The following is a 27,073-nucleotide window of genomic DNA, read 5'->3' on the forward strand; positions in this document are numbered from 1 at the left end:
ACTACCAACTCCTTGGGGAGTAGTAAGGATAGATGGTGACCAAGTGGAAGTCATGAATTATTATTCTTCATCCATGAAGCCGACAGCTAAACAAAGGATAACATAGCAATTATTGCAACATCCTAGGGATGTGCTAGAAGCTCGGGAGCGAGACATTAAAGAAGTATCTTTAGATCCTGAAGATCCAGACATGAATGTGTTCCTAGGATCCTGTATCCCCGACGAGATCGAGGAGGATATAATATCCTTCCTAAAGTGTCGAAAAACCACATTTGCCTTCAGACATTCAGACATGACAGGTATTTCTAAGGAGGTAATTACTCATAAGTTTGGCCTTTATTATTCTATTAAACCCGTGCATCAGAAGTGAAGGAAATTCGCTCCTGAGAGGAACGCGATCATACAAGAAGAAGTTGAAAAACTTCTTAAGGCCGGTATGATCAGAGAGGTTAAGTATCCTCGATGGTTGGCTAATGTTGTTGTTGTTTCAAAAAAGAATGGAAAGTGGAGGTTGTGTGTCAATTTCACCAATTTAAACAAGGCATGTCCCAAGGATCCTTTCCCTTTACCGTATATAGACTCCATGGTGGATGCAACAGCAGGACATGAGATGCTTACCTTTATGGATGCTTCCTCTGGATTTCAAAAAATTCAGATGGAACCATCTGATCAAAAAGATACAGCATTCATGACTCCTACCGGCATATATTGTTATATTGCTATGCTGTTCGGACTAAGAAATGCAGGGCAACATATCAAAGATTGGTCAACATGATGTTCAAGGATCAGTTAGGCAAAACCACGGAAGTCTACATAGATGACATGGTAGTGAATTCGAAGAGGGCTGAGGATCACCTTAGAGATCTTGAAGAAGCATTCAATATCCTGGATCAGTACAACATGAAGCTGAACCCGTTAAAATGCCATTTTGGTGTTAAAGCTGGGAAATTTCTAGGATACATGGTGACCAAAAGAGGAATAGAAGCGAGCCCCCGTGCAGATAGAAGCCATCATTAATTTAAAGTCTCAAGGGAATGCTAAAGATGTCCAAAGACTGACGGGAAGAATAGCTGCCCTAAACAGATTCATTTCCAGATCTTTAGAGAAGTGAAAAGACTTCTATGATATATTGAGAAAAAATAAAAAGTTTGAATGGACTCAAAGGCATGAAGATGCACTAAAGGCTCTTAAGGATTATCTATCCTCAGCGCCTGCTTTGATGAAGCCAATAGATGGTGAGCCGCTGTCCCTATACTTAGCTGTGTTAGGAAATGCAATCGGGTGCTGTTCTAGCCAAGGATCATGAAGGACAACAGCACCCGGTATATTATGTAAGTAAAAGCCTGTTAAATGCAGAGGTCACGTATCACCTTGAAATTTAATTCTTGCTTTGATTATGGCCTCAACCAAGTTGAGACACTATTTTGAAACACATACTATTATTTTAAGAACTAATTATCCTGTTAAGAATGTGCTTAGAAAACCAGAATTGTCAGGAAGGATGGCCAAATGGGCTGTGAAATTGAGTGCATATGATATTCAGTATGAGCCCAGAACAGCCATTATGTCACAAGCACTTGCAGACTTTGTGGCTCATTTAAGTAGTGACATGCAAGAGGAAGCTGATTTGGAGGTTCAGCAACTGGAAGAAACCAAGGATCCTTGGATCCTCTTTACTGATGGAGCATACAACGTAAGAGGAACAGGATTGGGTATCCTACTGAAATCGCCACAGGGGGATATAATACCCCAGTCCATTGCGTGTGCATTCCAAGTCACCAATAATGAAGCAGAATACGAAGCTCAGATCGCAGGTTTGCAATTAGCTAAACATATGAGGATCGGGTATCTTCAAGTATATGTAGATTCGTTATTGATGACTAACCACTTTAATGGCTCATATGCTGTTAAAGGTGAAAAACTAATCAAATATCTAGATGTTGTGAAGGAACTATCAAAGTTCTTCGATTCTTCTTGTATTATACGGGTACCAAGAGAAGAGAATGCTGGGGCAGATGCCTTAGAAAATTTAGCTTCATCATTGAAGATTCCAGAAGATACGAGGATCCCAATCATCCATATACTCACACCAGCAATAGGAGAACAAGAAGTTGGGGAGATAACAACTGACAAAGAGATAGTGCCTTGGGATCCATTACCCTCAAGTAATCAAGGATCTTGGATCCTCCCGATCAAGAAGTTCATTCAAAATGGAGAGAGATTCCAGCCACAGAGAATCCTAAGTCCTTCAAACTTAAAGTATCACAATACATTTTATTAAATAATATTCTGTATAGGAAATCTCTTGCAGGTCCATACTTGAGATGTATCGAAGGTCCTAAAATTCAAGAGGTGCTCAAAGACTTTCACGAAGGAGATTGCGGTAATCACATTGGAGGTAGAGCCCTATTCTCTAGGATTTTGAGAACAGGATACTCCTGGCCTTCCATGAAGAGAGACGCCATGGAGTACTCAAAGAAGTGTGACTCATGTCAAAGACATGGCAATTCTACATCTGCCAGCAGAGCCTATGTATCCTATATCCTCATCATGTCCTTTCATGAAGTGGGGCATGGGTATCATGGGTAAGCTACCTAAAGCGCCTGGAGGAAAAGTATTCATGCTTGCAATGACTGATTACTTTTCAAAGTGGATAGAAGCAGAAGCATTTGTTCAAGTCCGCGAAAAAGAGGTGATATCCTTCATTAAAAGAATTATTATTACTAGATTTGGTATCCCTTCAGAAATTATTTGTGACAATGGTTCCCAGTTTATCGGGAAAAGAACCACTAACTTTTGTGACAGTTGGGGCATCAAGATGATTACTTATACTCCAGTGCATCCTCAAGCTAATGGCCAGGCAGAGTCAAGAAACAAGATTATCATCAACAATTTGAAGAAGAAACTAGGATCCAAGAAAGGCAAGTGGGCAGAGGAACTTCCTTATGTTCTTTGGGCTGATAGAACAACACCAAAAAATGCAACAGGTCAAACACCCTTCTCATTGGTGTTTGGCTCAGAAGCTGTAATCCCTACAGAGATGGTGGTTCCTACTGCCAGAACAAGTATCCGTGATCCTCAAGTCTACAATGAAATCCTTCTCCAAGATCTAAATATTGTTGATGAGCTCAGAGACCTAGCTAAGATCAGAATGGCAGCATATCAGCAAAGGGTAGCAGGGGCATACAACAAAAATATCAGGATTCGAAGATTTCAAGAAGGTGATCTAGTTTTGAGGAAAGCCTTCCAAAATACAACCAATCCAGCGGATGGAAAGCTAGAACCTAAGTGGGAAGGCCCCTACTTGATCGAATCAGAAGCAGGAAAGGGGGCATATCATCTAGTTACTATAGAAAGTGACCGACTACCAAGAGCATGGAATTCTATCCATCTCAAGAAGTACTTTTTCTAGTCAGGATCAAGTATCCTTAAATAATCAAGCATCCTTAAAGGGTCAAGGATCCTAAAATTGGTAATATCTATCCGATCACTTATTCATCTCAAATTCTTATTAATTTAAGTATAATATATTTTTAATGTTTGTCTTTTTCCAAGTTTTAAATAACAATGCAGATTTCAATAAGAGGTTCAATGTCTAAGAGGTTGGCCACCTCTCCCTCACACTTAAGGTACTTTACTATTTCCCTTGGCCTAGCCCACGATTAAGGTATGACCCCTGATGGTCATATCTTCTAAGGTTTAAAGGTTTTCACCTTTCTTACGAATTAAAGTTTCTACACTCTCGCCTGTAGCGCATGCTATCCAACGTATAGTCCGGGGCAGTGGGACCCGTACACGCTTAGTGGCTGACAATTTCGTTGTTCTCGGATATATGGAGGATCCTACGATTTATGGTAGACTTAACATACCACAGGTTTATAACATTTTCATGTTATCTCACGTTTGGGCTAAATTCCAGTTTGGGCGAGTCCCCAGTTGACATCCGTATCTTTGGGCCAGTCCCTAGTTCGGGCTTGTCCCCAGTTGCATGGGCTTGTCCCCAGTTTGTTGGGTTTAACCCCAGTTAATATCATAAGTTATTTGCATCAGGTATCCTAAATTCAATTACAAGGATCACAGAAGGATCGATACTTATAGGAGAAGGATAAATGGCCGAAAGGGAAGTCCCCAAGGAAACTTCATTGATATATAACAATTATATCCAGCTTGTCAAATCTCATATGTTTTTGCAGGAAGTTTGAATTTAAAGGCAAAATGACATTCATGATCTTATCACAGCTGCCATTTTGGGGGCAATTGTTTGGGCACGGAAATTTGACACTGTGGATACGTTATCCTGGCATATAATCTGGATCAATTTATCCATAGAATGTGTTGCAGATCCTATCAGGATCAAAGATCCTCAGTACTTATTATTTATTAACGATTTTTCTTAGTTATGTTGATATTTTTGGTAGGTACAACAGCTAGTGACTAAGTCCAACCTATAATCTCGCAATCAAGTCAATAAACCGTGTGGTTAATGAAGGAAAAAACTCTAATGAAGGAATTGCTTGATTAGTGGCTAAAAAATAGGGTTTTAGTTATTATTTTCCTATTTAAATGAGCTTATGATCAATTAGGAAGACACAACACGTTCACTATCAATACTCGGAGCAAACTAAGATCAGAACACGCACACTTAGCAATCTTGTATTCATTGATCATAATCTCCAACCTTGTATTCTCATTTTCTTGATTAATAAATTGGCGATAGACGATTTGTCATCACCCGGGGTTTTTTTCCTTTGATCTAAACAAGATCAAGAGGTTTTTCCTCGCAACAAATCACGGTGTTCATCATTATTCTGTTCATATAATCGTTATTATTATCGTAGCACTAAACCTCACAAATCACGATTTGGATACATTATCCTTAGCAGATTTTTGTCCAAAACACTATAAGAGCCGTTAAAGTGGTTAGTTATAAGTAAAGAATCTATTTAAACTTGAAGATACTTGATCCTCATTTGTTTGGCTAAAAGTAAACCTGAGATAAGTGCTTCGTATTCTACCTTATTGTTGGTGGCTTGAAATGCACATGCAATGGACTGGGGTATTATGTCCCCCTGTGGCGATTTCAGTAGGATACCTAATCCTGTTCCTCTCACGTTGGATGCTCCATCCGTTAAGAGGATCCAAGGATCCTTGGTTTCTTCTAGTTGTTGAACCTCCAAGTCAGCTTCTTTTTTGGATGTCACTGCTGAAATCAGCCACAAAGTCTGGTAGTGCTTGCGATTTGATGGCTGTTCTAGGCTCATACTGAATATCATATGCACTCAGCTTCATAGCCAACTTGGCCATCCTTCCTGAAAATTCTGGAATTCTAAGCAAATTCTTAACAGGATAATTAGTTCTCAAAATAATAGTATGCGTTTCAAAGTAATGACTCAATTTAGTAGAAGTCATAATAAGTGCTAGAATTAATTTTTCAAAATGAGAATACCTGGCTTCCGTATCTAAAAGACTTTTACTTACATAATAAACGGGATGTTGTTCACCTTCGTGATCCTTCACGAGGATGGCACTTACTGCATTTCCTAAAACAGCTAGGTACAAATATAAGGATTCTCCATCCACAGGCTTCATCAAAACTGGTGCTGAGGATAAGTAATCCTTTAAGGATTTAAGTGAAACTTCATGCTTCTCCGTCCACTCAAACTTCTTATTTTTCCTAAGGATGTCATAGAAGTCTTTGCACTTCTCTAACATCTGAAAATGAATCTGTTTAGAGCAGCTATTCTTCCCGTCAATCTTTGGACATCCTTAGCGTTCACAGGAGACTTCAAGTTAATGATGGCTTCTATCTGCTCGGGGCTCACTTATATTCCTCACTTGGTCACCATGTATCTTAGGAACTTCCCAGCTTTGACACCAAAATGACATTTTGATGGATTCAGCTTCATATTGTACTTATCCAGGATGTTGAAAGCTTCTTCAAGATCTCTGAGGTGATCCTTAGCTCTCTTAGACTTCACCACCATGTCATCTATGTAGACTTCCATGGTCTTGCCTAACTGATCCTTGAACATCATGTTGACAAATCTTTGATATGTTGCCCCTGCATTTCTTTGTCCGAACGGCATAGCAATATAACAATATATGCCGGTAGGAGTCATGAATGTTGTATCCTCTTGATCAGATGGTTTCATCTGAATTTCTTGAAATCCATAGGAAGCATCCATAAAGGTAAGCATCTCATGTCCTGTCGTTGCATCCACCATGGAGTCTATATGCGGTAAAGGGAAAGGATCCTTGGGACAAGCCTTGTTTAAATCGGTGAAATCAACACAGACCCTCCATTTTTCATTCTTGTTTGAAACAACAACCGCATTAGCCAACCATCGAGGATACATAACCTCTCTGATCATACCGGCCTTAAGAACCTTTTCAACTTCTTCTTGTATGATCGTGTTCCTCTCAGGATCGAATTTCCTTCGCTTATGATGGAAGGGTTTAACAGATAAATCAAGGCCCAACTTATGAGTAATTACCTCCTTAGAAATACCTGTCATGTCTGAATGTCTGAAGGCAAACGTGGACTTTCTTCGCTTTAGGAAGGATACTATATCCTCCTCGATCTCACTAGGGATACTTGATCCTAGTAACACTTTCACATCTGGATCCTCGGGATCCAAGGATACTTCATTTATGTCTCTCCCAGAGCTTCCAGCACGTCCCTAGGATGCTGCTGTGGTTGCTATGCTATCGTCTGTTTGGTTGTTGGCTTCATATATGAAGACTAATAGTTCTTGGCTTCCACCTGATCATCATCTATCCTTACTACTCCCAAGGAGTCGGTAGTTTGACGCACTAATGGTAAGTAAAGGCTACTGCCTTCATCCCATGTAGCCAAGGCTGCCCAAAATAACGTTACAACAAGATAGGTTATCAACAACACATAATTTCTGGTAAGAATTTAACCCTTCGATTTACATTGGGAGTTTGATGTCACCCAATGTTTTCTTGGTTTCGCCACTGAAACCAACTAACACCGATGTCCTCGAGATGATCTTCGAGTTAAGGATATTCATTTTCTGAAGTACATCATGTTGGATGATATTGACTGAGCTTCCACCATAGACTAGGATCTGGCGTACATTGTTAGTGCACAGAAATTTGACATTGTGGATATGTTATCCTGGCATATGTCTGGATCAGTTATCCTTAGCATGTATTCCAGATCGTATCAGGATCAAGGATCCTCAATATTTATTACTAATTAACGGTTGTTCTCATGTGTAGTCTTATATTAAGCATGTATAACGGTTAGAAGACTCAGTCTATCCACTAACTTGCAGTCAAGAAGATATTGACGTGTCTGGATCAATTATCCTTCTGAAGAGTTCCAAAGTTATGTCAGGATCATGGATCCTCGGTATTTGGCGCCATGAACGACTGTTTCTTATATGAAGGCTGATATTTATTAAGTATAACGGCTCCAAGACCTGGTCTACCCCTTATTTCGCAGCCTGAGTGATGGAGCACGTGGTCAAAGTGGCAGTTACAATTATATTGAAGGCAATGGCGGATTTTTAGGGATTATTAGTTAATAGTCTTTATTATAACTCCATTGAGTTATTATTTTTGCTGTATAAATAGAGGCTGTGATCAACATTAGAACACACACATTCACACGTATTCTAGCTGCTAAGATATCTTGTACTCACACAAATAGCATTCGTTGATCAACAACTCCACAACATTTGTAATCATCTTTTTACCATTAATAAACTTGATGGTGATAGTTTTCACCGTCCGAGGGTTTTTTGTGCCGGAGGTTATAATAATCACGTACCATCGGACCAAATATTACATTGTTAATCTTTGACCGAAGCAATTCGACCAAATCTTACATTGCTAGTTTTTGACCGAAGTAAGATTATCATAATCAAGGGTTTTTTCCCTCGTGATCAAATCTCTGTGTTCATCTCAATTTCATTCTTAAATTCATTGTCATCAATTTAGCACTAATCCTCACAATTACGAATTTGGATACATTATCCTTAGCTGATTTTTATCCAAAACAATTTGGCGCCCACCGTGGGGCAATTGGTGCTATAATCCATATTACTCCTATCAATTTTCGATTTTTTCATACCCATATCACTATCAATGGCCTCTCAATCAACCTCTGCTTCATCAACCATGCCATCTTCGGTTCCTCTCTCATCAAGGACTTTGCCGCCGATGCCTCCGCCAATCATGGGAGCTCCAAAGACCACCGCGGCTGGAAACTAGACACAAATTCTAGTCCTCCAGAGCTCAAAAACCACTGCTGCCACTTCGGTGGTCAAATCTAACAATGATGTTTCTGCTATGTTTTCACAAGTTAAGGCATACATGGAGCAGTAGAACAAAACCAACCAGAGGATCCTACGTGAAATTGAAGATCTCAAGAAAAGAAAGAGGCCAGCGGAGGATCAGACTCCCTTGATGCCTAGGGTGCTGGAGTTCTCTACTCCAGGATCCGTGGGTCAGCATACTCAAGGATCCTCGATCTTCCAGCAAGGATCATCCATCCTTCAACCAGGGTCCGTGGGTCAGCATACTCAAGGATCCTCGATCTTCCAGCCAGAATCATCTATCCTTCAACAAGAGTCCATGGTTCAACCAGCTCAAGGATCCTCAACCTTTCAGCAAGGTCCATCGATCCTTCAACCAGGATCCTCCGGATTGTATCTTCAAGGATCCTTCAACTCCCAACCACTAGGATCCTTCATCCACAATCAAGGATCCTTCTTCAAGGATCAAGGATTCTCAGGGGTTCAACATCAAAGGTCATCGGAGGTCCATGAAGGAGACATTATCCTCATGCAGACCATAGCTTCTGGAGGACCAACTCCTATCGCAGATTATTCTTATCCCAGCTACTCATCTGGGATGCCTACCTTCATCCAGCAAAGAGGTAACCCATATGATCCTATATCCTTTAACGCTAACTGTGGTCCCGTGCAGGATGCAGGTATTAACCAAGCTATGGCCAAGGAACTACAGAAGCTCAAGGATATGCTATCAAGTGTTCCCGGGGTGATACGACCAATCCCCGAGATACCTGAGATAAGTCACAAGTTATCCAGATTTGCTCCACCTATCTGTGATGCTGAAATCCTGAAGCGGTTCCAGTCCCCCAACATGAAGACTTATGATGGGACCACCGATCCTGAAGAGCACGTTGCACAATATAGGGAGCGTAAGGAAATCAACCTTATCCCGGAGAGACCCAAGGAAGCTTGCTTGTGAAAAGGCTTCAGATCCACACTCACAGGATCCGCCTTAAAGTGGCTGCTAAGTCTTCCTCCCTTTTTAGTTACTTCTTTTTCACATTTAGTTAACTTGTTCAACAACCAATTTTCCTGTAGTAGGAAATTTGAGAAGTTAACTAGTTATTTATACCGAGTTATCCAACCTAGTGATTAATCCCTTAGGGATTTTGTTACGAGGTTCGGCAGGTAAGCTCTAGAAATCCCTAATCTTGACATGGCTACTGCTGTTGAAGCATTCAAGATGGGACTTCAAAGGGGCTCCCCCTTTTATGATGATCTTGTGATGACTCCTTGCAGGTCTCTAGATGAAGTAGAAAATAGGGCACTCCGGTTCATACGATTGGAAGACGACAAGTGGATCCAGGATCGTCTGGGGGCACAAACAAAACAGGAATCCCCTGACAAGAATAAAGGATCCTCATACAGGAACAACAACTCAAAGCCGTATACCAAGTTCAACAATCAAAACGTATGAGCAGTCGAAGAAGGAGATGATGATGAAGACTATCCCTGCATCTCCGAGTATTGTTTCTCCGTAGATACCCATGGCTTAATTTGTGCCATGAAGGATCTAGGGGAAAAAGCAAGGTGGCCCCGAAAGAACGAGAAGACTACCACCTTCAAATACAAGTCTAAGTGGTGTGCTTTCCACGAAGATTTTGGTCACATGACAGACGAGTGCATTGGCTTAAGGAGGGAAATTGGATACCTCCTGAGCAAGGGTCACTTCAAAGAACTCTTTGGAAGGAAGAAATCCAAAATCCAGGATCCTGAAGATCTTCCACAAAAAGCAACGCCACCACCACCGGATGCTCACGTGATCAACTTCGTCTCCAGAGACTATGACATATTTCAAACATCTTCTCCTAAAGAAGAATTCAAGTTGAACGATGAAAGAAGGCCACTCATCCCCACTACTCGAATAACTGATGAAAGGATATTCTTCGATTCGAACATCCAGGATCCTTACCAGGATGAACTAGATGTACGAATGGTCAATTTCATCTCTGGAGGATCTGACATATGTGGAAATTCCTTCTCAGCAGCAAAAAGGCTCGCCAAAGAGATCAAGTTTGACAACGGAGACCGACCAATAGTATCCAACACTTTAGTGACAGACAAAAGGATCTTCTTCGATGAGGAAGACAAACTAAACATCCAGGATCCTCACCATGATGGTTTAATTATTACTTTATTTATTGCTAACCACTATGTACACAGGATTCTAGTGGACGGTGGAAGCTCGGTCAACATCATCCAGCATGATGTCCTTAAGAAGATGAACATTCCAGATTCCGAGATCGTCCCTAGAACAACAGTGCTAGCCGATTTCAGCGGAGAAACCAAGAAGACATTGGGGGACATCAACCTTCCAATTTATATTGAAGGGTTAAATTCATATCAAAAGTTATGTGTAATTGATAACCTTTCTTGTTGCAATATTATTTTAGGTAGGCACTGGCTCCATGGAATAAAGGCGGTGGCCTCAACCTACCACCAATGCATCAAACTACCAACTCCTTGGGGAGTAGTAAGGATAGATGGTGACCAAGTGGAGGCCAAGAATTATTATTCTTCAAAAAAGAATGGAAAGTGGAGGGTATGCGTTGATTTTACAGATTTAAACAAAGCATGTCCCAAGGATCCTTTCCCATTACCACATATAGACTCCATGGTGGATGCAACGGCAGGACATGAAATGCTTACCTTTATGGATGCTTCCTCCGGATTTCAACAAATTCAGAAGAAACCATCTGATCAAGAGGATACCGCATTCATGACTCCTACCGGCATATATTGTTATATTGTTATGCCATTTGGACTAAGAAATGCCGGGGCAACATATCAAAGACTGGTCAACATGATGTTCAAAGATCAGTTAGGCAAAACCATGGAAGTCTATTGTTAGGCCATGGATTTTATACTGAGGATCCTTTATCCTTAACTGTCTTATGGATAGTTTATCCTTGAAATATATATCAGGATGTAAAGGATCGACGATCCTCGGTATTACTTGTTTACTAATGATTGCGTTTAGTATGGTGATGTGTTAGACAGGTGTGACAACTTTAAGGCGTGCTTGCATCAATTATCCTTAACGAACATTCTCCAGCTGGAGCATGGATCCAGGATCCTACTTCAATGAAGCTATTAATGGACGAATCCATGTGAAGATGAACGTGCAAATATTAACAACGGCTATGGGACTCATTCTTCCGCTTATCTCGCTACTGGGTGGCTATTGGCACGTGGTCAAAGGTCGTGGAGCGGCTAGGTGGGAGACCTCCGGATAGATAGGAAATATTGTTATTATTGTTATCTTATTTAAATGAGCTATGATAGAGTAGGAAAACACATGTAATATCACACACACTAGAGCTGAAACTATCATTCTCTATACACTAGCATACTTTGTAATCTCGATCATAAACTCCACCGCATTTGTAACCACCTTTTATTATCAATATAATCGACGGTGATAGTTTTCACCGTCCGGGGGTTTTTTGTGCTGAAGATCACGATAATCATATACTCGTCGACCAAAGGTTACCTTGTTGATCATTGACTAAATTGATTCGACCAAAGATTATCTTATTAATCCTTGACCGAAGTAAGACTATCTTGATTAAGGGCTTTTTCCCTCGTGATCAAACCTTTGTGTTCACCAATATTACGATTACACACTTGTCATTATCGAGTTAGTACCTTACCTCACTTAACAGATTTGGATACTTGATCCTTAGCAGATTTTTGTCCAAAACATCTATATAGATGACATGGTGGTGAAATCAAAGAAGGCCGAGGATCACCTCAGGGATCTCGAAGAAGCTTTCAATATCCTTGACCAGTACAATATGAAACTGAATCCGTCAAAATGCCACTTTGGTGTTAAGGATGGAAAGTTTCTGGGATATATGGTGACTAAAAGAGGAATTGAAGCAAGCCCAGAGCAGATTGAGGCCATCATCAACCTAAAGTCGCCTACAAATGCCAAGGATGTCCAAAGGCTCACGGGAAGAATAGCCGCTCTCAAAAGATTCATCTCAAGATCCTTCGAGAAATGCAAAGACTTCTATGACATTCTTAGAAAGAATAAGAAGTTTGAATGGACAGACAAGCATGAGGCTTGCTCAAAGCCTTGAAGGATTACTTATCCTCAGCTCCAACTCTGATGAAGCCTGTGGATGGAGAATCCTTATATCTGCATCAAGCAGTTTCAGGTAATGCAATAAGTGTCGTACTCGTCAAGGATCATGAAGGTGAACAACACCTGGTATATTATGTAAGCAAAAGTCTATTAGATGCAGAAGCCAGGTATTGTTACCTTTAAAAATTAATCCTTGCTTTGATTATTGCTTCCACTAAATTAAGACATTATTTTGAGACCCATACTATTATTTTGAGAACTAATTATCCTGTTAAGAATGTGCTTAGAAAACCGGAATTGTCAGAAAGGATGGCCAAGTGGGCTGTGAAGCTGAGTGCATTTGACATTCAGTATGAGCCTAGAACAGCTATCAAATCACAGGCACAAGCGGACTTTGTGGCTGATTTCAGCAGTGACATGCAAAAGGAGGCTGATTTAGAAGTCCAACAACTAGAAGAAACCAAGGATCCTTGGATCCTCTTCACAGATGGAGCATCCAACGTAAGAGGAACGGGATTGGGCATACTACTGAAATCGCCACAGGGGGGACATAATACCCCAGTCCATTGCATGTGCATTCCAAGCCACCAACAATGAGGCAGAATATGAAGCACTCTTCGCAGGTTTACTTTTAGCAAAAAGAATGAGGATCAGGTATCTTCAAGTTTATATGGATTCTTTACTTATAACTAACCACTTTAACGGTTCTTATGCCGTGAAAGGTGAGAAATTGATCAAATATTTAGAAGTTGTGAAGGAATTAGCAAAATCCTTCGAGTTGTTTAGTATTATTCAGGTACCAAGAGAAGAAAATGTCGGGGCGGATGCCTTAGCAAATTTAGCCTCATCCTTGAAAATTCCAGAAGATACAAAGATCCCAATTATCCACATACTCTCGCCAGCAATAGGAGAGCAAGAAGTTGGGGAGATAACAAGTGACATACAGATTGTACTTTTGGATCCATTATCCTTAGCCAACCAAGGATCCTGGATCCTCCCAATCAAAAAATATATCCAAGATGGAGAAATTCCAGCCACAGAGAATCCCAAATCTTTCAAACTCAAGGTATCATAATATATTTTATTAGATGATATGTTATACATAAAATCTCTTGCAGGTCCATACTTGAGGTGCATAGAGGATCCTGAAGTCCAAGAGGTACTCAAGGACTTTCATGAAGGTGATTGCGGCAACCACACAGGGGGGAGAATATTATTCTCCAGGATACTTAGAACTGGGTACTTCTGGCTGACGATGAAGAAGGATGCAATGGAGTACTCAAAAAAGTGTGATGCTTGTCAAAGGTATGAAAACATCCTTCACCAGCCAGCAGAACCAATGTATCCTATATCCTCTTCATGGCCTTTCATGAAGTAGGGAATGGACATTGTTGGTAAGCTTCCAAAGGCTCCAGGTGGAAAGGTCTTTATGCTTGCCATGACAGACTACTTCTCCATATGGAAAGGTCTTTATGCTTGCCGGAAAGCAAACCCAGTTTTTCGAAATGATGTCACTACGAGCTGCAGGATCGAAGGGTCGAAAAACTGTATCGGCTAGGAAGTATGATCAAAATTCATCGATATCCGAATCTGTGAATTTACAGGTTTCGAAAGAGAGTGATTGAAGGAGATTTTGTGAGTAAAGGTCATCAGGATGGCAAAAAGAAGAGGAAGAAGATGTAGAAGCAGTTGACATATCGAAGGAAGATTAACAAAAAGAAAGAAGGATACCTGAAAGACGGTTGGATCTGTGATTATAAGAATATTATAGTTATCACATATATAGGCGGCGCGTAATTATGGTTTGTAGATATTAAACCGCCTGACACACGTCTAATCACCTTCTATTTTGCAGGATTTTGAAATTCAAAATGTCAGTTGTATTCCACTGTCACCCGTCATTTTTGGGGCAATTGTTAGGCCATGGATTTTATACTGAGGATCCTTTATCCTTAACTGTCTTATGGATAGTTTATCCATGAAATATATATCAGGATGTAAAGGATCGACGATCCTTGGTATTACTTGTTTACTAATGATTGCGTTTAGTATGGTGATGTGTTAGACAGGTGTGACAACTTTAAGACGTGCTTGCATCAATTATCCTTACAGAACATTCTCCAGCTGGAGCATGGATCCAGGATCCTACTTCAATGAAGCTATTAATGGACGAATCCATGTGAAGATGAACGTGCAAATATTAACAACGGCTATGGGACTCATTCTTCCGCTTATCTCTGTAGGTTCCCAGCCGGATCTACACGAGATATCGCGTTCTACGTAGGTGCGGAATCCCTACGTAAGACGTTACGAGTATAGAAAACAATACGAGCTAACACACGATACGATAACCAAACACACGTTGTATTCCAACCGTAAACACGTGATACTATGATCACCAAATACAAAACTCTCTGACTCGAATACACGAATGAACTCTCTATCCTTAACTTAATGAATAAGCCGTATACAAATGGCTTATATAGACACGACAACTTCGCCTGGCATGTTCAGGCGAAGTTGTCCCTAACTTCGCTTGTCTAACAAGTTCGCCTATATAAGCGAACTTGTTAGCAACTTCGCTTACATACAAAACTCAAATCTAACTAACACGATTACAGACACTCGACACTGAACTACTGACATCATGCACCAACAGACTCCCCCTTGGCAGTAGCTTCATCTCTTTAGCTTCAAACACGTGTCTAGTAATCTTCAATCTTCTATCTTCAAGCATGCACTCCTTCTCGAACACAAACCGAGACAACTCTTTGATATTTCCTCGCTTCGTCTTTCCAAGCAGGAACATAAAATATCTTCTTATCATTCAACACCTGCAAATCAGCTTGCGATAAGTTTACCAAGTGCATCGGATCGTAAACTCTTAGCACCTCTTGTTCATCCTCGTCTTCCATCACTGCCTCAGCTGTTTCACAATCAACGAACCACCACTTTAGATCTTTGAGCACATCCTTGGGCATCTGTTTCATCGGCACTTCTTTCAAACACCGGATCGGTTTATACTTCATAATCATCCAAGGCTTTCCGTCAGCTCTCAAACCTCTATCATTGTCTTCAACAAGTTTTCCCTTTTGTGGTTTCAACAGCTCAAATTTCTTCTCTTTTATACTCTCTTTCCACACAATCTTCCCAATGACTCTAGCCATATTTTCGTCACTTCTGTTTTTCAATCCTAATCTGGCTAAGTCTTTCACTTCACATTCTGGCAGTGTATTCAACGATCTTAACATCCTTCTAAAGTACTAAACACCGTCATACCTTTTAATCACGAAGAGCCTCAACTGATCATCATATATCCAGCAAATAATCCCTTTCTTCGCTTCAGCATAGCCTTTAATGTTGTAACTCTTCTTAAACATTGTAGGGACCGCCAGTTTCTTCGTTTTGACGAACCACTGAGCATAGCCTTCTTTCCATCTAGGCTGCTCTTCCCATTCAGACTCATCACTTCCAATCTGTTGACTCATATATATCTTCTCAACATCTGGTATCTCATGCTCCACATTCTCTTCTACTATATCTCCCTCTTCAATCTCATTATCAATCACAATCTCTTCTCCAATCTTCTCTATCACATCACTCGGTAGTACATCATCATCACCAACCAAACCAACATCCATCTCCTCTACGTCCACCACCACCACATCATCACCACCAGCTGCAGTTGTCGACTCCCCCTGAGTTGTGGAAGTTCCAAGAGCTTGATCAGTTCTTGGCAACTCACCACTTGCATCTTTCGATGCATTGGGATCATCGTCTCTATCATTTCGTCTCTTGGTCCTCAACTCATCGCCTTTATAGCTCGTCTCCCCCTGAGATGCCAAGAACTCCTTGAAAGCATCTATGATTTTTCCATTTTGTACCAGCAGGGACGACTGCATCTGATTCTCTGCAACTAGGCGCTGAATAGCCTGGGTCTGGATAAGATTAATCCTTGACTGCTCTGCCACGACCCGTTCAAGTGCTGCTATTCGTTCAGAGTCTGATAGGGTTGCATCGAAATCGAACCTCATATGTGATATATCTTGAGCGTACTGAGGAGGGATTTCCGATGTCACCGGGACCTCAGAAGTAGAAATTGACGTAACCGCAGGTGGTATCGTCACCGATAGCCCTGCAGTGGCCACAACAGTCGACTCGATAAATTGTGCCACGACCTCCGATGGAGTAACAGTCGGAGGCGGCAATGAAACGATCTCAGGAGTCGAAAGTTGGAAAGTAGTGGATGGGAGGCCAAATGTGGATGAGGTAGCCACCACGGGAACAACCGTAGCGCTTGTCCTTGTAACCTGTAGTGATGAGGGAACCATTGTCATACCGGATAGTGCTGGTGGAGTGAAACGTACCACCCTAGAGCTCTCACCGGCTTTCGATCCTGCACCTATCCGTTCCCTTCTTGACCTTCGGATCAACTGTTGTACCTCTTCTTCATAATCTGACTCGCTGTCATAAACAGTTCTCTTTCTTTTACCATGTAGTCTTTCTCGAGTTACCATAATCCTTCTCGCCTCTGCCACTTCATCATCAGAATCAGAAGCAGCCACCGTAGCAGCTGTCCTAGTAACATTCACACCCAAAGCACGTTCAACCGGGATCTGTACATTCTCCTCTGGATCCACCCGATCCATATCAAAGAAGCCTTGACCACCAAATTCTGCATCAAGGTCCACGTTCTCCTCCGGTGACACAACAGGTACAGCAGGTATAGCTTGAGGTGCTCCCGCCTGTTGTGGTGCCGGGTCCCTAAACTCGTCCCCACAAGCAGGCACATACCCCGGGTTGATTAAGTACCCAAACAGCGGAGTATGCCGAGGACGGAGCTCAGGTTTGCTCCTCGCACTGGAGGATCTACATTGGGCGAAGATCCGTTTATTCACACTCTCAACGTATCGGATCGGACGGCGCTGAGGAAGCGTTGGAGCAACATGATTCAAGATCATTTGAAGAAATCTTGGATACATGATGAATCGCTCACGCGCCATCGCTCTTCTTTGACGATCAATCTCATAAAAGACCATCTGACTAAAGCTGTATCGCTTGTTGTAAGTCAGAGCAGTCAACGCTGACTGCATGGTCGCGCCCATGCCATCAGTGCCCGCCTTTCTCCCTGACATGCAAACGATCATAAAATGCATGAGAAAGCGCCACTGATCAAGTAAAAATCCTTTCCTCCTTTGCGTATCCCCCAAGGGACCAGAGTATCCCATTCTCAAAAACGCTCCATCACGGAAAGGAGCTACAAACTCTGTTGGGTCATCCCTTGTCTCATTCCCAAATCGTAAAGCCGCCCGGATTTGTTCAGAAGAGAACTGAACAATCTGATTGTTGACTGTTGCTCGCATCACCTGGGGCTCGACCCTACAGTCGTATTCCACTGTCTGCCAAAATCCTCAATATTGGGCAAGGATATTGGCAGAGTTGTTGTAATCGCGTGGAATATCCGCGAGCGTAACAGAAATGTGATGATTTCGCGGAAATCATCAACTCCGCTCGCCTCCGGGTCTAATGTTATGTACATGTTGTGACCCGGGAAGAACTGTCACTGGTGATCACCTCTGTCATCACCGCCTGCACCACCTGCTCCAGCAACAGCAGCCATATCTGCAACAAACAGGTTAAGTTAGATAAACGTCAAAGCGAATCACAAGTTCGCCTGTTACCATGAGCGAAGTTGTGATCTATACTATACAGGCGAAGTTAAAGGTGGGGCGAAGTTGGGAAACAACTTCGCTTCAACTTGAACTTCGTCTGATAACTGTTAAGTATAAAGGTCCAGGCGAAGTTAATGATAACTTCGCCTAACCACAACATCGCCTCATAAACTGTTTAAAAAATTAAACCTCAGGCGAAGTTACGGATAACTTCGCCTAAACTGTAACTTCGCCGAATTCAAATCGGCAACAGATAGGGTATTCGAACGACGTGTAGATGATGATTTTGGAGATCGAGGACTCCGAAATACATGATTTTATGAAGTTTTAGACGTTCAAGTAGTTTACTATCACGTAATAACAAGTTTGAAATCGGGTGTTTAAGGTTTCGAAAGACGAGGTTGAGAATCGAGTCGAAACGACCGATGATTAACCTCAAAAACATTGATTATACGAAACTAGAAACCTTACACAACTTTAATCACGGAATGGAATCGAAATAAGAACACAGATGATTTTGATCGATAAGTTCGCTAAGGGTTACGGAGAGAATAAGTTCGCTGGATTGAAAAATAATGAACAGTCGGACCTTTAAAACTTCTTTATATAGGGTCAAAATTTTACAGGCGAAGTTATGGATAACTTCGCCTATTGCAGGCGAAGTTAAGAATAAGTTCGCCGGTATATTAAACTTTTCAAAACAAACCCCTATAATTTGAATAATTTGCAATTAAGTTTTAAAACATCCTTTAAAGCGTTAAATGATACGATCAAGACCAAGTAACCAGGTATAAAATCAAACAAAAATTTGAAAAATTAAAGTACACGGGATCAAATTTCAGTCTCGACAGGGACTACCATGTTTTAGAAAAGATCCGAACAGGAATCATACTAATTTCGTGACTGTCACACAGATCCGTGTTCAGCTGTATTATGACATAAAGAAACAGGTTGTAAGCAGGTAATCTACTTAAAATGGTTTTCATTGTTTCTGTGATACGGGTTAGGTTCAATTAACCTCAAAACTTAAGTGGGCAACAACTCAGAGATTATGATGTCTCCTATCTATTCTCGAAGCGTATTTGGCTTTCCCCAAATCACCCCGAATTGACCTCGACCCGTAGTGCCTGATTAAGTAACAATTACTCTTCGGTCTTAGACTCTGTTTCCCGATCACCTTCTTGCGTCTTGATTGATAATCATTAACATTATGAACTCTAGAATACATTTTTTTTTTATAATCAAACATATACACAATTTCAAGTAGAAAATAACTGCAAGTCCCGAATCTGGATCACTGCAGCGTCTTGACACGCTATCTTCACGGGAATCAGAACACTCACGGGCTCGTGTATGACTGGGTAAACGCTTTTCTACCTATCATTCGGAAAGATATGTATGAAGACATGCACAACTCTTAAGGAGTTTCCACATAAAATCGAGTAGATTTAGTTAGTATCACTTCTACTTTTACGCACCATAAAAAGCTACCATGACATACAATGACTGTTCTAAAGTCTTTTAGGCCTAATAACTTCACTAGTTAAGCACACAGAATCAGTATATCTATCACTTTCCAAGGTTGGATCAATTTTCTGTTAAACATAGTAAAGATACTTCTTACGAAGTAGTAGACTTGAAAAATAATTTCATCTCCCAGAAAGAAAAAAAAATTTAACTTCAATCGCCCCGAACAAATCAAAGTCTTCAGGTAAACGGCTATCCCGAAGATCCAATGGATCAGCTGGACCGACCACATACTAGTATGTGTCCTTCTAACTAAGTATGATCGACTAATTTTCAGCGAAAGAATGAAAACACATCATAAACCGCCCCGGTCACTTTCAGTCATCTGGTTAATGGCTATCCTCATATTCTACAAGTAGAAATGAGGAACAAACATATCCGAAGACATGTCCTTCAAACTGAGGCAACCGACATAATTCGAAGCGATAGTGACGTTTTTTTTTTTTTTTTTTTAAACAAAAAACACACGACATGGTTACTCGGGATTGATCATCCCATTCAGCTCAACAAGGTTTTGAAATCTAGTTTTATCAAACGCTTTCGTGAATAAGTCAGCGAAATTATCTAACGTGTCAACCTTTTCGAGCTCAATCAGTTTCTTCTCAGCACAATCCCGTATAAAATGATGACGTATGTCAATATGTTTAGTTTTACTGTGCTTTACGGGATTGTTAGTTACTGAGATAGCAGCAGTGTTATCAATGCAAATAGGAGTAAGTGAGAAATTCAGACCATAATCGCGCAACTGTTGTTGAATCCAAAGAACCTGGGAGCAGCAGTTGGATGCTGCCATGTATTCTGCTTCACAGGTTGAAATTGCGACTGAGGTCTGCTTCTTGCATTGCCACGACACTAGTCTGCCACCAAGAAACTGACATCCACCAGTTGTAGACTTCCGACTCTGATTGCACCCTCCATAATCAGAATCTGTGTAAGCGACTAGCTCCAAGTCTCCTCCTCTCGAGTACCACAACCCCAGCTTCGGCTTGCCTTTGAGATACCGCAGTATCCTCTTCGCACCCTTCAAATGAGATTCTTTTGGGTTTGCCTGAAAGCGTGCACAAAGACAAACAGCAAACATTATATCAGGCCTAGAAGCAGTTAAGTACATTAAAGAACCTATAATAGCCCGATATTGGGTTGGGTCCACGTCTGCATCGTTGTCTGAATCAGCACCCAATTTGTGATTGACGCAGACTGGAGTATCATATGGAGTGCTGTCCTCCATCTTGAAACGTTTGAGAACATCATGGACATACTTCTTCTGATGAATGAACATCCCATCTTTCCTCTGATCAACCTGCAATCCTAAAAAGAAGGTTAGTTCACCCATAGCACTCATTTCAAATCTCTTCTTCATGACGGCCTCAAACTCCTAACACATGGCGACCTTTGATGCAGCAAAGATAATGCCGTCCACGTAGACTTGCACCAGCAGAAAGTCGCTACCCTTTCTCTTGAAGAACAATGTGCTATCAATTTTATCTCTGTCAAACTCATTCTCAAGCAAGTAATCTGATAAGGTTGAATACCAGGCACGAGGTGCCTGATGTAGTCCATACAGCGCTTTACTTAGCTTGTACACGTGATCGAGAAAGTCAGGGTCAGGAAAACCCGGAGGTTGCTCAACATACACAACCTCGTCGACTTTACCGTTTAGGAACGCACTCTTCACATCCAACTGAAAGACCTTCATCTCCTTATGAGCAGCAAATGCTAAAAACAGCCGAATGGCTTCCAATCTTGCCACAGGAGCAAACACCTCATTTTAATCAATCCCCTCTTGCTGATTAAAGCCTTTAACTACCAGCCTCGCCTTGTTTCTGATAACAATCCCTTTCTCATCTCTCTTACATTTGAAGACCCATTTTGTGCCAATCGCATGCACATTCCTTGGTTTTGCAACCAAGTTCCATACTTCCATTTTCTTAAACTGAGCTAACTCTTCTTGCATGGCTTCGACCCACGAGTTGTCCTTAAGAGCCATTTGATAGTTCTTTGGTTCAATCTGGCTGATGAAGCAGGTGTACAAGCACTCGTTGATTATGCCTGATTCTTTAATGCTTGTGTAAACACAGGTGTGCTCATTCAAGCTTTTTCTTGTTTGTACACCATCGGACAGATCACCTATCACATTCTCCAAAGGATGATCTTTGTGAATTCTCGTAGTCGGAACCGAACTGACATTCAGATTATCTTCCAAGTTCGAAGATAGCTCATCAATGGGTGATTGATGTTGAGAGTGAAACGGATTGATGAATTCCTCTTCAGTAGAGGCTGCAGGGGTATTGACAGCATTTGACGAGGAAGGCTGACATTCATCATACTGTGGTCGTTGCACCAAAGTGTCTTCCTCATCGCATATCATCTTCGTAGCAATTTTTTCTTCAACTTCTGCAAAATCCAAATAAGGCATGTTAAAAGATTTAAAGAGTCTATCATAGTCGAAAACCCCAGCGGGTCCCGAGCTTGGTTTTGGTGATTTGTAACTTGTGATATCAGTGTTACACACCACCTTAACCTTGCTGTTCGATGTATTAAAGACCCGTCTATTGGGAGTCCCAACAACGTATCCGACTAAGATTCCTTCGTCGGCTACTTCACCAAATTTAGAATTGGTCTTTAATATCGAACATGGGGACCCGAATGGTTCAAGACCACTCAAGTTGGGCTTTCTCCCATGCATAAGTTCATAACAGGTTTTATTTAATCTTTTAACAGTTAACACTCTATTAAGGATATAATAGGCTGTTGCAACAGCTTCAGCCCAGAACACCACGGGAAGTTTCGAATCAGCCAGCATGGTTCTGGCTCCTTCAATTAAAGTTCTGTTCTTCCTCTCAGCCACTCCATTTTGTTGCGGAGTATACGGTGCGTTGTATTGGTGTTCTATCCCCTTCTGTAAGCAGAAGATCTCCATCTCATAGTTCTTGAACTCAGTTCCATTGTCACTCTTGATGAATTTAACCCGTTTCCCCATGATATTCTCAACCTTGGTAATCAAATTCTTTACCATCTGCACTGTTTCATCCTTTGACTTCAGGAAATATACCCAGGAATATCGAGAGAAATCGTCAGTGATCACCAAGCAATACGGTGTTCCCCCTAGACTTCTTACATTCACGGGACCGAAGAGATCCATGTGAAGTAATTCTAGGGTACTGACAATTGAATTGACCTTCTTGGTGTGATGGGATTTCTTGTGTTGCTTTCCCTTTTTGCATGATAAACATTTGTCTTCAAAGTTGAAATTCTTCAAGGGAACGCCCAGCACAAGCCCATTTTTGACAAGGTAGTTCATTTTCCGAAGATGAATGTGTCCCATTCTCCTATGCCACAACTCGGACTCCGATTCAGTTGCTTTTGACAGAAGACACGATTCTTCTGTGGCCATCTCAGTCGACCTCATATCCATGATATACGTATTCTTCACTCTTGGAGCCTTCATAACAATCCAATCCTCTGGTATCTTAAAACCAGGATACTACACAATCGCTTCATTCTTTGTAAAATGTACGGTGTAGTCTTTGTCACAAATCTGCGAAACACTCAGCAGATTGTGCTTCAGTTCTTCAACAAAATTTACTTTCTCCAAAGTCATCTTTCCATTCGACACCGTCCCTATTCCTGTAATCCTTCCACCGCTCTCTCCTGCGAAACTCACTCTTCCTCCTTGAACAGGTTAAAGTCGTGTAACAATTTCTTGTTACCCGTCATGTGCCGGGAACAGCCGCTATCCACAACCCATTGATTGTTGGCAGCCCCGTTCAACTGTTCCTGCACGATTAAAGCAGATGATTAAAATCTGGGGACCCAAGACCGATTGGTCTTGGATCGATACATTCCGTACCTTGGCTGTCCAAAGTTAGTATCATAATAATTTCTATGAGTCCTAACAGGATACCTTCTTGTGGATTGTCTATGAGGCCATTTAAACCTTCGTGAATTAAAAGAATTATTACTTAAGGTTTGGTTGTTACCAGTGAAAAACTGAGATCTATTTCTTTGAAAACCTGAATTAGTCCATTTTCTGAAATTTGATGGGTTTTCATTTTTACCATTATATTGATTACCGTTAGTTCTTTTCTCAGATTTTGAAGTCCTCACACCTCTGAATTTCTGCTTCAGAGGGCAATCAGCAACAAGGTGTCCTATTTGATTACATCTAAAACAACTCCTGTGTTCAACTTTCTTATCAAAAGTTGTCTTAGATGTTGAGGCTGTATTACTGCCAGTTTGTCTCACATATGGTGGGACATACGGGTTTAGTGGAGACTTCTTTTTAGGTGTTTTATTTTTCTCTCCACTTTTTGGTAACACTTCCTCTTGTTTTGTCTCACTCGACTCAGAGGACTTGTCTGAGTTAGATGAGACTGGACTCGGAGCAAAAATCTTAACACTTGCAACAGGCTTACTAACTTCTGGTTCTTTAATAGTAACTTGAACTGGAACTGTCTGACCATAGTCAACATCGAAAGATTTCTGATTACTAGGGTCATAAGTGTAATTATGATTGAAAGGTGGTGGAACTTCATGATAACCAATTCCTCCCCTTTTTGGAGAACCTTGATCACTAACAAGGTGATCAAGTATAGCGGAGGAATTTCTGAATTGCTCAAGTTTCCGGTTAAGTTCCACCACTTTTACCTGGTGATCAGCTATCTGTTTTTCCCTTTCATCTATTAGTTTGGTTTTCTCTTCTAGAACTTCATAGCTAAGATCAATCACTTGAATTTTTTCAGCAAGCTTTGCTTTAAGACTTTTAATATCTTTCTCACTAGCTTTAATTTTTACTTTGTAACTATTTTCTCTAGCTTTAGTGAAATGATGATCTTCTTTTAAAGTTTTAAATTGCGCATCCAAACTAACAAACTGATCAGTTATAGTTGTCAGTTGTTCAGACAGATGTTCACACTTAGTACAAGGGAGTTCGGTACTTACCTCGGAGAGCTAGTCTGCCACATCTGCCATGTAAGCTTCATTTTTGCCAGTTCCTTTCTCACTATCTGCAGTTTCGATGTTTGCCAAATTGGCCTGTTCAAATACTTCTTCAACATGCAGATTCCAGTTGTACTCCTCATTCTGTCTGGAAATCATGGCTCTATAGTCATTACCACTACCACTCTGCTGTGTAGATCTATTTTGACTGCGTTCTACACGTTCATTTTTGCATTCTTTTGCAAAGTGGCCATTCTGCTGACAGTTGTAACATCGTACCTTCGACTTATCAAACCCTGGCCTCTCTCCGACAAACTTCCTGCCAGTCTTCTTCATGAACCTCTTAACCCTTCTGACAATCATAGCCATCTGCCACTGCAGATCCATCTCCTCCAGATCATCAGCATCGATCTGATCATAGTCTTCATCCAAAATTGCAGGATCAACAATCTTACCCTGAATGTAGTTCTCATACGAAGCAATAAAAGATGCATAGAGAGCAAACTGCTGTTCAGCAGATTTAACACTCATGGGCATCTTCGAGTAGTTGTTGTTTGAAACACTTGGGGTATAACTACTCTTGGTCGCTTGAGGTTGAGAAGCATTTGATCCTCCAGCTACAAAGCACACATCACCGTTCATGTTGAGAGATACATGTCCTTCGTGTGTTGAGTTAGCGCCTGACTCTCCCTTAGAGTAATAAGCAGATGATTCAGTTTTCGAACTTGATCCTGAGTTAACCTTTGCACCATACATACCCAGATCTTGAACCTGATCGGTAGGTGTCTCCTTTCGGACCATGTTCAGTTCAAATGTTCTTAGCTTGTTAACTGTTGTCTCCAGGTCAAAGTCAGCAAAGTCTTTGTCTTCTCTCATCAACACAGTATACATCTCCCATTTCGGTGGGAAAGCATCAAGAAGCTTTTCAACAATCTCATCTTCTTTGTAAACAATTGAATAGTTGCTGAGTTCAGTCATCAGATGATAATATCTAGTGATGATATCATCAAGTGATTCATTCTTCAGATACTTGAAGACCGAGAATTGGGTTTTTAGAAGTTTAATTTTCGAGGAACGAATTCCCACATTGCCCTCAAACCGGTTCTCAAGTGCTTCCCAAAGCTCTCTAGCAGTTTTATACTTTCGGAAGGTGTGAAGTATCTCTTGTGGAAGAGCCATGGTAATTGCTGCATGAGCTTTGCTTTCGGCCTGATATATTTTCTTCTCCTCATCTTCCATCTCTTTGTATTTCTTGATCTGATCACGACCCTCATACTCAGCAGTAGGTGGAATGTAACCATCTTGTATGCACACCCACATCTTAGCATCTTGATACTTGACATATTGTTCAAAACGATCTTTCCACGCTACATAATCAGTTTTCTTAAGCATCTTAGGTGCCTTTGTAGCCGAACCCGCTTCTACTTCCATCTTTACCAATTCGGTAATGTTTATCGAAGACATCTTTCACAGAACTCAAAGAAATCCGAAAATCAAAAATTTTATTTTCAAACAGCACTGTAGGCGAAGTTGTGGATAACTTCGCTTAAAACTTAACTTCGCGTGAATTTGTAACTTCGCTCACTTTCTTAAATTCGCCGGATTGGCGAAGTTGAGAATAACTTCGCTTAAGTTGAGCGAACTTGGGAGGTAGGCGAAGTTGTGGGTAACTTCGCTTGAGGTAAGCGAACTTGAAGAGGTAGGCGAAGTTGTGGATAACTTCGCTTAACCTTATATCTTCGCCGAAACCCTACTAACAGTGACGGCAACTTCGCCTGATGAACACGAACTTTCTGCAGATTAGATTTCTGGGTTTTTCGAGGTTTGTGAAGGTGTTATGGGTTGTTTATGATTATAGGAGGTGAGTATAGCACAAAAACTCAGAAAACTCGTCCCGCGAATAGTCGAACGGAACGATTTCTACACCCGCGTGATAAACCCGAACCACACAATCGAGCAAAAGCTCTGATACCAATTGTAGGTTCCCAGCCGGATCTACACGAGATATCGCGTTCTACGTAGGTGCGGAATCCCTACGTAAGACGTTACGAGTATAGAAAACAATACGAGCTAACACACGATACGATAACCAAACACACGTTGTATTCCAACCGTAAACACGTGATACTATGATCACCAAATACCAACTCTCTGACTCGAATACCCGAATGATAACTTAATTAACTTTATGAATAAGCCGTATACAAATGGCTTATCTAGACACGACAACTTCGCCTGGCATGTTCAGGCGAAGTTGTCCCTAACTTCGCTTGTCTAACAAGTTCGCCCATATAAGCGAACTTGTTAGCAACTTCGCTTATATACAAAACTCAAATCTAACTAACACGATTACAGACACTCGACACTGAACTACTGACATCATGCACCAACAATCTCGCTACTGGGTGGCTATTGGCACGTGGTCAAAGGTCGTGGAGCGGCTAGGTGGGTGACCTCCGGATAGATAGGAAATATTGTTATTATTGTTATCTTATTTAAATGAGCTATGATCGAGTAGGAAA

Source organism: Bidens hawaiensis, unplaced genomic scaffold (genome assembly GCF_021521415.1).
Source record: "Bidens hawaiensis isolate Kalapana, Puna unplaced genomic scaffold, B.hawaiensis_p1.1 tig00000636_1, whole genome shotgun sequence".
Taxonomy (NCBI): domain Eukaryota; kingdom Viridiplantae; phylum Streptophyta; class Magnoliopsida; order Asterales; family Asteraceae; genus Bidens; species Bidens hawaiensis.